Below are 12,788 nucleotides of genomic sequence, written 5' to 3' on the forward strand. Positions count from 1 at the left end.
GGCCAGGGTTTTCATGGTGCAGGTCACCCACAGGCATGCTGACATAGTCCTGTTTCCTCAAAACAAGAGAGGTTTTGTTTAGATTGTAATTCAAGGAGAGGAAGAAGTTGAAATGTCCAAAGCTTTAGTAAAATAAAGCTTCTGTTCTTCAGTTAGTTTCACCAAAATCAGTGAGACATTCTTGTGCTGAGAAGCCTTTGAGCACTGCTGGCTGGGTGGTTGCATTTTATAAATAGATAGCACGTGCCTTCCTCCAGTGAGTTGAGGATTTGTAGGAAGGTTGCTCAGTGCGTGCCTGCTGTGGAGCTGCCCAAGCCTTGTTGCAATGTTAATAGGCGCGGTTTAGGGGCAGTTAGTTTCAGCTTATGCTGTGGGTGATACCTGGCCACTCGAAGCGCAGGATGTGAGGAGCAGAGGGAGAACACCGAGGCTGGGAAACCTGAGAGGTGTTTTTAGTGCTGTTACCAGTGACCTCTTGTGGCTCAGACACTGCCGCGCCGGGAGAACATTTAACCTGGGCCAGGAATGGGAGACTGCTGTGAACAGTCTGCATTGCAGGTGTCTCATCTATTGCTCTGCATGTTGCCCACTTCTCCCACCCCGTCCTCCAGCATCGACGTGTAAGTTGTCAACGTGCATGCACACTGAATGTCTCCTTCTAAGCCTTGTCTGAGGAAAAGGGTAAGTTACATGGGAGGTGTCTTTATATGCTGCTAAAATGTTGGGGTTTCATTCTCCCAGAGAATGTTTATACCATGTGTTTCTACCCACTCACTTCTCAGTCATTCCCTCCTGTATGCTGGCAGTTTTTGGCCACCTTAAATTCAAACCACAAGTGTTAACAGGCTGATCATCTCCATGAAGCCTGCCCCAGTTTAGGTACAAAACTTCTGGGAAACGACAAGATTTTATTGAGGGGAATATCACAAAATCCATGATTTCTTGGACATGTGCCTGGAATTTGCATTCATGTGAAGTTACTGCAAGAACTTGGCAAAGACAGGGTTTCATGTTGTAAGACATCTACGGTAGGGAGTGTATCAAGTGCATGAAATGCCTGCATGACAAAATTAAGAACAGCATTAGCAAATTTGACAAGTCCACCCTGTTTTGAGGAGTCTGGGCCTTGAGCTCATATCCCACTGGCTTACCCTAATCAATCACTACCCAGTGAGCAGATAAGAAATCAGATTGAGGGAGGAGGCAGGGGGTGCTCCAGAAAATATCTTGACAGAAGTCCTCAGAGCTGCTCTCAGTGCCAGATGCCCATGCACTCGTAGCAGCATGGCTGAGTTTATTGGCAGCATTTTCTGGTCAAATCAAGGAACAGTCTGAGCAGAGTGTGAGCAGCAATTGATGTATCTAGCATCAGCAAGTTCTCAGGAACTTCTGGTAGACTGTGAGCAAGGCATTGTCACAGAGGATGGGGTTTGGGATCAAATGAAGAGGAGCTGGGATAAAAAGGAAGAAACAGCTCTTTTTCCTTGCAGAGGAAAGAGACAAAAAGCACACCATCGTTTAACTTATCATTCCTCTTAACTTCTAAGCAGCCAACTATTACAGTATTGGCCTTTGTAATCCATGTTGCTGAGACTGCTGCTCTGTCTGCTGGTAGCATGCCTGCAATCCAAGAGTGTCCTGGTTCCCCCCCTATTTCCTCTTACCCACAGGTGTCACACAGAACATGTCTTACTGCAGTAACAAAGGGAGTATGAGCCATTTATGTTTGTGTGGTCCCACTTTCCGCCTGGCAAATGTATATATTCCACTGGCAATCTTTGGGTGTCCCTAAGCTGCTTTTTGCAAAGTTGTATGGCTTTTTACAAAAGTTGCACAGCTGTAATACAGCTGAAGAAGCTAGAGAGAGAGAGGGTAGTGGACACAGAACAAGCAGAATAGCTCTCCTTGTTCATACAAGGAAGTGCCACATTCTTCTGCACTGTGCGTCTCTGGTGTGTCCCATACAGTGATTTATGAACTATCATCCACGAACAGTTGCCGTTGTCAGTAGAGAGATGTGTGCATTAAACAAACTATAAGTATGTGAGTGCCTCTGCTGATCTCAGGATGTTTAGAAAAGCAGTGATCGTAGTCCTCCTTTCACTTTTGGAGTATCGGTTACATCTACAGACTTTTGGGGCAGTTGACTTCCAGATTACAGCTAGCTAGTAGAAACTGTCCTCTCAATATGCTCCTTAACAGAAGGAGTGCAAGCTCTTCACGCTGCTTCATAGACAGAGGTTTCCTCTGTTTTCCTGTTCTGCTGCAGAGACCTTGGACCAGATCCCAAGGCTTTGAGGTGGTGTCAGGAGGCATGAACAAGATCTGAAAAATCTGGGCAAAACAGCACATTAAAAAGGCTATATGAGCATCATGAAGCTGAAAAACAGACAAAACAATTGATTGACTCAAAGATTTTATTACTGTAACTTCTAGGACATGGTTCCATCTACCTGGAGCTTTGTCCAGGGATAGGTTCCAGACCAGGGGTCTGGAAACTCTCGTGCCTGTTACAGGTATGCGATTGTAAGGAGTGAAATCAACAGTCTGCCAGAAGGAAGCTCAGAGGTAAGCATACAGTGGGTATGTCTGACACCAGACCTGCTTTCTGGGGCCAATTCTTTCACACAGTGCCATTGTCAAAAGAATAACAGAAGAACTGCTTGAACTCTTTAGTAATTTATATCCCAAAACACAGAGTAGCAGATCACAAACAGATTTCCAAGTATTTATGTTAAAGGATTTTTATCAACTTTGAAGAAATCAAGACCATTCAAATGACCTTTTATCATCCTTAGACATACAGACTAGTGTAGCAAATGAATCAGTCCCTCAGAGGAATGCTGTAAAAGTATTTGCAGGCAGATCCCTAGCATATGGATAAGTTGTAGTTTCATCTTTTATTTGCATTTTCTAAATCCTCCAGACTTCGCTGAGATTTCCTCCACTTGCATATACACAATAGCTTCATGACACATTACCTATGACTAAGAAAACCCAAGAGGACTAACTTTAGATTCTTCCAGTATCATGGATTGATCATAAAGAGGAGAGGAAAGCCTTCAGACATTTCTCAGCTCACCACAGATAATGTAGATATGAGGTAAATTAAGTGACTCCAAGGAGGAACGCACCCAGCAACACACGGAACCAGGCAGCATGGTTACTGTCATTTTTTACAAAATGGTAAGTAACATTTATAGTGGCAGGCAAGTCGGGTCAGTGAGTTGATATTGACCTGTCAGATAAATGGAAAAATGTCTTTCATGTACAGTTGTTAAAAATACTGTTGAAAGAAAAGATTGGAAGCTATGCTTATTAAATGATACAAAATACCATTTTGTATTGCTGCGTTTCACAAAAGAGCTGTTGGGGGCATCTGCACTCAAATCCAATTGCTTCAGGGATCTGCTGCTCACATACAAAACAGGCAGCATGCTTGGGTGACGGTATTACTCTAGAGGGTCACTGAAAGTGTTGCCTGAGTCATTTAGAAGTTTCTACACGACGAGACATAAAAAACTATCTCAACTATTAACCTCCAGGTGTGTGCTAGCTTGCTGGAGGATGATATCCCTAGGGTATCTGGCGAGGGAATGGAAAAGTTGATCTGAATTTTTCCAAGAATATAGAAGCTTTCATTCTTTTACAGAGAAAAAAAAGGTGATCAAGAAAAAATAAAAAAGACAGAAAATTCCTAAAGCATACTTAAATTACTTTTTATGTCTTAAAGAAAATTCTTAGCTTGGAACCAGCTTTAGCTTTAAAAATATTACTACAGTGGAAATACACACCAGAGTAGGGCTGCAAGCTGTACTAATCTAGAAGAAAGAGAAAAAACATACCCTGTTCAAAATTAGCAGAAAAGGCCATCTCATAGTAAAATAGTCATTGGAAAAAGCAGAGTTTTGCCCCTGAGGATTTGTTTTAACATTAGAATGAAAAGGTTTCATTGAACTGGTAAAATAGAATCAGGTATGAGAATGCCACTTACCAAGTATGACTAAGAGATGCTTGGTCGTGCAGCCTTACACACCAGGAAGTGGGATATAGAAAGTTTTGGGGTGTTTTTGTTTGGTTTTTAGGGGGGTTTTTTTCCACCAAAGACAAACAGCCTTTTCTCATTTCACTTCTGATATCTTTTATGGCACATCAGCCAAATTCTATCACAAAATCTGATTGCTTGGGTTGCAACAGGTTCTCTAGCAATTGTTGAGAAGCACTGCATGAAGTGAGCTTGTAGTGCTGGCTTTGCAGTGATATTACTCATTCTTTTCTTCTGCTACAAATCAATATATAATTTAGTGAAAACAGAATAAAATCTCATTCACACTTGCACAAAAAAACCCAAACCCAACTCCCCAAACTCCCCCAAACTCAAACCCACAACAAATTTGCCACCCTTGTTTGCTCTGGGCCAAAAGGTATGTGGGGTGACAGACTCATCCATTTGAATATGGCATGGAGTGGTGAGAACAGGGAAAAGGACAGAGAATATTTTACAAATTCTCCCTCAGAGGAGGAAATTGATTTATGGGAGAGATTACAGCCTGAGCTGAATCACAATTCCCTATTCTGTAACTGTATTCTCTTCATTCCTCCTTCCAGGTGCATAAAATTGCATCTGTCTTTCTTAAAAAACACTTCATTTGAACAGACCGTCATAAACTTCATTATTATTTACTATTTCACAAATTTGTTATTATGTCCACATAGCTGGTCAACAGTGATTGTAAATTTTGGTATCATTGATAAGTATGACATAGTTTTCAGCATTTAACAGATCTTTGCCAAAACTGACCTTTTTGTAAGTATGAGATAGTAGACATACCTTGCATTATAACTGTATTTGAATGAGAATACCAGGTAGCATTAAGTTACATAGTACATGAAAACAGATATGCTGCTTCTGAAAACTGGTCAACTACACAAATAGCACCATCAGGTTTGATGAGACACTCAGGCTAATGCTGCATTGGTGTTACACTGCTAGCCTTTATCGGTAAACTCAATGTTATGGGTCTGTATGGCATGGTTTTTTGGCAGCAGGGGAGAGGCTGCAGGGGTGGGTCCTGTGAGAAGCTGCTGGAAGCTTCCGCGGCTCCAAGTCGGACCCGCCGCTGGCCCAGGCCGAGCCCATCAGTGGCGGTGGTAGCGCCTCTGGGAGAACAGGTTTGAGACGGGGAACCTGCAGTGAGTAGGGGGATCGGAACGTGAGAGGAACCCCTCTGCAGACACCGAGGTCAGTGAGGAAGGAGGGAAGGAGGAGCGGGGGAGGAGGGGATGCCCCTGCAGCCCGTGGTGAGACGGCAGGCTGTGTCCCCCAGCCCACGGAGGGGAGCGGGGGAGCGGAGGCCCACCTGCAGCCTGGGGAGAGAGAAGCCCACACCGGAGCAGGGGGATGCCCCCAAGATGGCCATGACTCCGTGGGAAAGCCCACGCTGGAGCAGTCAGTGACTGAAGATCGACCCGCAGAAACGACCCATGCTGGAGCAGTTCATGAAGAACTGCAGCCTGTGGGAAGGACCCATGCCAGAGAAGTTAATGGAGAACTGTCTCTTGTGGGAGGGACCCCACAGTGGAGCAGGGGACGAGTGAGGAGTCCTCCCCCTGAGGAGGAAGGAGCGGCAGAGACAAGGTGTGAAGAACTGACCCCAGCCCCCATTCCCCGTCCCCCTGCGCTGCCGGTGGAAGGAGGGAGAAAGAACCGGGAGTGGAGCTGAGCTGGGAAGGAAGGAGGGGTGGGGGGAAGGGGTTCCAAGATTTGGTTTTCCTTCTCAGTATCCTTGCTTTGTTTTGATTTGTAGCAAATTAAATTGATTTTGTGTTTTCCCCAAGTTGAGCCTGTCTTTTGCCCATGACCATAAGTGATCCCTCCCTGTCTTTGTCTCGACCCATGAGCCTGCCTTTGTATTTTCTCCTCATCCCACTGGGACCAGGGGGGACGAGAGAGCAAGTGGCTGCATGGTGCTTTGTTACTGGTTGGGTTTAAATGACATCAGTCCATCATACCAAATTTCTGCAGGCTTACTGCAGCTGTGCTGCTTTTGCTTCCTGCATATGGACACAACATTAATTTTCTTCTGTCTGCCTGGAATTTTCTAGTGTTCAAGGTTATGTTCCAGCTTTAAATACTCATCCTTAACAATGTTAAAAGCCTTTCACACTAAGGAACTGGAAAATATTTCATTGTGATATATATAAATGGCTGATAATGAATTATAATATTCATATTATCATTCTTCCTTTATTAACTCTCCTGGTTTTCCTGCATCTTGTGCTGTGCTTGCTCTAAGATGGCCAACCTTGATATGGTTCCTTAGAACAATTCATATTGGCCATGGTCTACTCTTTCTTGAAAGGCCTCTGGATGAGAATACAAATACTGTCTTGACCTTAAGAGAAGTACAGCAGATAGGAATGTTTTGTTTCTTCTGGACCTGTGGTGGGGCACTGCTGTGTATTACATCATGTGAAGGGGATGTCTGTGTGCATGTTCCTGATGGTGGGTAAGTGGAAGAGCATATGTAGAACCTATATGGCCTGCCCTTATCAGTTTTTTGATGCTTAAAAAAAAAAAATCAGCCAAACCCTCCTTTCCACTTAGTCCATTACCATGTCCATTTATCCACTCTTGTGCAGAATTGAACATGATCATTGTCTGCTGCATTAGGACTGTGTTAAATGGTTGCAACAGCCAGTAAAATTAAGGTAACTGAGAATGCAGTGGCTTGTCTTGCTGTAAGAGACTGTGTTGGTCTGCTGACTCGACCTCGTTTGTGTCTTAATCTCGCTCTCGGGATCATTTAACAACCCTCCCCGATAATCGGTTGGGACACTTGCCTACAAATTATATCTGCTCTGCCTTTAAAAGTGAGATTAAGTCATCTTTCCAAATAATTGGTAGAAGACTAGGAAATTAAATTAGCAGAAAAAATGTTTTTAAGGAGAGAGATACAGCTTATCTTAAAGCATAGGGGAGCAGGAAATGACTAACCACAAACCTAAGCAAGTCTTGGTTCTTCCCTCTCCTTTCTCTTCCCTTCTGCATCCCCCAGGCTAAACAGAAAGAGATATATAGATTTTTTTTTTTTTAAGAAAAAATAAAGAAGGAATCATTAATTAAACTGGAGGTTAAGTCCGCCAGCTAGAAAGTGGTGCAAATATGCTGCAAGGATGAAAATTTTACAGTAGAATTCACACATTAATACTTAAACAGGGAAATCGTCCTGAAGCCAGAGTTGTTTGTGTGTTCTCTTAAAAAAAATCATATTTTATGCTGATTTGGGTAATTTCCTTTGGACAATCCCTCACACTCCCAGACTGGCCTAATCCCAGCTTCTGGATGTAGTTCCACGATAGCCTATTTCAAGAGCCTTCCTCCTTGCAAAACTGTTGAAAACAGCTGTTTCAGAAGAGTAGGAGAAACACCATGATTGACTTCAGATCATGTCTAGACTTCTGTTTTGAGCCTGGAAGTCTTGTGATTGTTAATACACTTAATTACACATCCTGCTCTGCATCCACTACAAACTTAGTTCACAGGAATACTACTTGACTAGGCAAAAAAAATATTTGCCCATCTAGTGAAATGAAAGTAAACTACTGAAGGACTGGCCAGCAGATTTTTGTGAAGTGCCAGGAATTTTTTGTCAAAATCAACAAGTTTTACTGCAATCACAGGGTAAGCATTCATGTAAACTGAGATGATTTATGTTTAATGAACTGATCAATACAGGAAAATTTTCCATGTGTTCTTATTAGGAGAACCAATCAGAATGTTTTTCTACAAATCAGGCTTTCTTCTCTAGTACATAAATATAACTAATTTTTACAGAAGAGAGTTATGAAAAATTCAAATCAAGAAATTCATTCCGTTTATAATGAGCAAGTAATATTTTTGTGCTATCTTATACTCCATCATTTAACCAGAAATCAAGAGACTGGGCACAGCTCTTTAGCTTCAATTTGCTTGACTGCAAGTGCAGCTGCATTTTGCAGTCTGTCTGTGTAGTCACCTTGTGCAGACAATAAGTTTGTTTGTACAGCACAATAATTAGGATCTGGTCAACACAGAAAACAGAATTGCACAGAGGATGTAATGAGGTCTGCAGACTTTATGCTTCTGATACAGAAAGTGGAAGAATTCAGCTTTGTTCTCTAAACCCCAAAAGAACCACCTAGCTCATCAGCAAAGTCCACTTGATAAGGTAATGAAAGTGATGTATTTGGGTCCACCAAGCCAGGTGTGTGATCAATTTTCAGAGCACAGTATGAAGGAAATCACTAGTTTACATAACTTTATTTAAAATAAAATCAAAATGATTGATTAAATAATAAAGCTCTGACATACAGGAGCAAAAATCAGTAATATATTAACATACCAGAGTCTGGGTCAAATCATCTTTTAACACAAGTGGGAAGTACTTTAGAATCAATCAATGCTTAGCGGCTCTTAATTACTTGTAAAAAGCAGCATTTTTCAACTTGTGTCTTAATACATGAAGTATTAAGCAGATTTTTTCAACTCATGGCTCAAAGCATTAAGTTACAGGTATGTAAAACCACCAAACATGCAAAAAATATTTTTTACTTCTTTCATGTGAGACTGAAATTGCCCCTCCTGAATTAAGGCCAAAGTAAATGCTTCTTGGAAACCACAAACTGAGTTTTGACAAATGATCATTTAATTTTAAGAAAGCCCCAATCAAGCCATAGATATGTGCACACTTTAATTATACAATCAGGTAACAGTAATTTCAGGCTGCCTGTATGGATTTACATAAAAATAATGCTATTATGTTGGTGTGCAGGTACTTAAATACCTGGTCTTTCTACCATGTATGCAGAGATGCCATACTGCACTCTCACCTTTATGCATCTGAAAAGACACATGAGTTTTCACTAACCCACAGGTCAACAAAAATATTAGATTTATAAAGTCCATGCACTAAGTTTAGGGTTTTTTTCTTTTCTTTTCTTCAACTTTCAAGATACTTTTAACTGTTGAAGGAAATCCACTCACTGAGGTAAGGAGAGGGCTGTAGTGCACTTCAGTGGGTCATCCAGTTTCAGCAACTGGAAAACTAAGACTAGCACGAGAATATCAAATTTTGTTCAAACTTCTTAAGTACTACACTGAAATGCAAGGAATAACAGTACATAGGCGGCAGGCAACTGGTGTCACTCGGAAAAGTACAAAGCCAGAGCTCAGCTAATTAACAGCTAACAGCCCTTAAAATGGCCATGTAACACTAAACTGGAGTTTCCCTAAAATAATGAGTAAAACTGGAATCTTTTAAGTGGTAAGAAAAATGCTGAAGCTGTGTCTGCTGTAGTCTGGCTTTGGGTGAAGCTCAATGGAAATTACTCCTAGTTAGATATAAGCATCCCAGACTCTTTGAACCTATTTTCTCCTGTGTAATAATGGCTTTTCATTTCAAGCTCATTTAATTTGAACAACCTTGTCACACCTACTTAAGTAATCCAAGCATTTTCAGCACTAGTTGGAAGAAGCATACATAAACTGTTCATCTTCAGAGAACTCCCTAATCATGGGAAACTATGTGCAGTGGTTCAGCCTCTGCAGTGGTTCATGCTTTCAAATTATTGTCTGACTAGAGACCATTCTATAGTCTTTTAGCAGGATGAAATTTGGAAGCATTTTGATTATTCCATGACTTTCTACTGCTGTAACTCCATGTAGGAACTTTTGTTTAGAAAGGTGTTCATAGCATTATAACTGATTAGATGGAGTTGTTAAAACCAAAGCAAATGCTAGCTCAGGGCTTTAATCAATCTTAAATTTCTCTTAAGTACAACGCCTGCTACTCAACCTGCCTCTTGTACAACTTTTTCATGAACAAAATGTTTACTGCTCTTGCTTTCAGCATAACTGCATGTAGTCCAGCCACATTTTTTGTTTCTTTGTTCCTCTTCTGTTTTAAACTCATAGCTAGGCAGTAGGATGTCAGATCTCTGTGGGATTTTCTAGCAAAATAGCTTAAAACAGAAATCTTACAGAAAAGCATAAATTAGCTTTTGTAGAGAAGTAAAAATTGATAGACTGAGAAGGAAATGTACTACTCTTTCATGAATTTCAGATTACGTGAAATGTGCTACAACTTTACCTACATTAGGGAAATTATATGGGAAGATAAAATTAAAACCTTAAGTTACAAAAGCCTGAGGTGAATTACTAACACTCGGGAACTACTTGTGTTATAGAAGTCTCCTGAACAGGACAGACACATTAAAATTGGATGTAAATTTTGAGGATTTAATTCTAATTTTATGTTGAACATCTCCAAAGAGGGTTAAGGATTAATTTCAGTATATCCTTGTAGACATGAAGTCAATTAGAGGTATGACTGCAGTAAAGCTCTGAGCAAAAATATAGTGTATTAAGCAACAAAAATCAAGAAAACAAAAATAGGTTTGTAGTGAACTTAAAGACACAGTTCCTCCATTTCCCATGTATCTTCACTGGTTTCCAGACTTGCTTCAGACCTTCACATCAGAAATATGATTATAATCAATTTGCTTGTGTTACCTTATGCTTCACACCTGTTTTATGTTAAATCTCACTGAAGTCCTTTAAGTTAAGAATCAGCCTTTGAAGAGGAAGAAGAAATATGGATTTCCATGCTAAGAAACAGCACATATTCCAAATAATCCAACTCTCTAAGAAAAAGCTCCCAAGTGATGGTGGAGAACAGATACAGATCCTCTGATGCGTGCTTCAGGATTTCAGTGAAAGCTCCAACTCTCAATGGAGCAGGGTAAGTTATGCACTTTCCTGGCTGCATAAACTTGAATGTACGTGGAACAGCTGAGTACTGGTACCCTGCCAGGATCTGTGCTGTTCTACATGCACTAAAAAACCCCCACCTAATCTACCACTGTCTTTGCAACAGGCTCCCTCAGCCTCTGATCTCAGGAGTTGCTTACAGCTACGGGAATTGGCCCTGCTTTTGTAACTGAGAGAGTGAACATTTACTGGACCATTCTTAATTTTTCCAGTGACACTGCTCACATGTCAGTTGATGATTGTCTCACAGAAATATCTCTTCCAGTAGAGTTTTCCGGTGTGCTATAGACCTGCTCTACAGAGCCCAAAGGAAGGCTGCTAAGCTTGGGAGAAGGATAAAGTGGTGATGCAGCTTTCTAGGAGAGGCTGCACACTGGATACATCATCTTCAGCATCAGTTACCAGCTGGGAAACAGCAGGCATCAGGTAAATGAGTACCTGGTAGTTTTTTCCCCGCCAAAGGCAGACACTACCACCAGTCCAAATTCTGCCCGCAAACTTCTCATGTAAAGTTACCATTTTCTGAACTGTTTTTGTACTACTGTCTTATTTTTAGCTTCTCCACTTTTTTTTTGTGTAGCTTTAAAAAAACCCAGCTGTTGCCTTTTCATCTGTTTAGCAAATGAGGATAGATTTTGTACCAAGTTAGGTATCAAATTAATGTATTTTGAAGAATCCTGTTTCAAGTTCTTCAAAACCATTTCTGCTTGTTTCCCTCTCCTGATATGATCAAAGCACAGTACAACTAGCATTGTCCTGAAACACTTTTTGTAACTTCAGCTTACATCTGTCTCAAGAAGCAGCAAATTGATGGCCCATTACCTTTTACTCTGCTGTGTTCCATTTCAATGACTTTATTAGAAGATGGCAACAGCTGAAAACAAATCTTTAATTCAGTGATGTATGCTGCATGCTCAAATACCTGACTTTGTAGCATATAACAGAAATGATCACAAGGTCAGGCTAACTTACTTTCAGCAGTCTTTGGTCCTTGATATAAAACTCAAGCACAAGAAACACAATGCTGTCTTCAGAAATTAGCATTCAGGAGCAGGGAGGGCTCTAAGCTGGAGAGTGTGTTAGAAAATGGGCCACTGATTTTAAACATTTAATGTGACTGTTTTAAGCAAATTACATTTCAGGTGATGGAACATATAAGAGCAGCTGAATTCAGTCAGGTGGGTTTTGTCTTAGTAGAACAGCATAATAACTTGAAGATTACACACATGGACTAAGAACTACACTAAAGACAGTTCAAGAAATGTCCCATTTTCTCTTCCAGAAAACAGGGATTAAGTATTTGGGTTTTGGTGAAACAGACAGGAAATTTACTGGTTTAGTTTGAAAAAGCCTCAAATAAATCAGTACAACTTCTATCCTCTAACAGTACAGCACTTCTAACTGGAACATAGCTGATTTTCAACAGAAAGGGACACACGTAATTCAACCAGAAGCACACCAGACAGAATATCCTTCAATGTACAGTTAGTAGACACCATGAGCTTGACAACTTTCATTTTGCTGCTCTTCTTAAAAACCTACTACTTTTCTTATTGTTACAAACCTGAATGCAGCTGTCCTTGGAGAGTCTTAAATTTATCCAAGAGCCTACAGTGACACACACATTGGAGAAAAGTAAGGGGAGTAAGTAGGTTTGCATAACTAGTAAGACATTGTATCATCCTACTCCAGCTGTAATTCCTTCTAGCTATAAGACTTTTGCTGTTTTTTTTTAATCAAAACTTAACTGCTAGAGTTAGGCAAAAAGTAATTTATTGCCTGAAAGTTTTCACAGTCATTTGTATTTCACAAAATGAGTAGACAGTTGCATGAGGAAAACCAAAGTTGTTAAAAAAAAATAGTAGCAGTAATTTTGGTCCTAGAAACAAATTACAGCACTAGCTAGCTGCCTTGTGATGTAACTATGTCTCCTTCAGGACACTCCAGTAAGGACTTTACAGGCAATCTTTGGGCCCAA

The sequence above is a fragment of the Haliaeetus leucocephalus genome, unplaced genomic scaffold (genome assembly GCF_000737465.1).
Source record: "Haliaeetus leucocephalus isolate CR32 unplaced genomic scaffold, Haliaeetus_leucocephalus-4.0 Scaffold251, whole genome shotgun sequence".
Lineage (NCBI taxonomy): Eukaryota > Metazoa > Chordata > Aves > Accipitriformes > Accipitridae > Haliaeetus > Haliaeetus leucocephalus.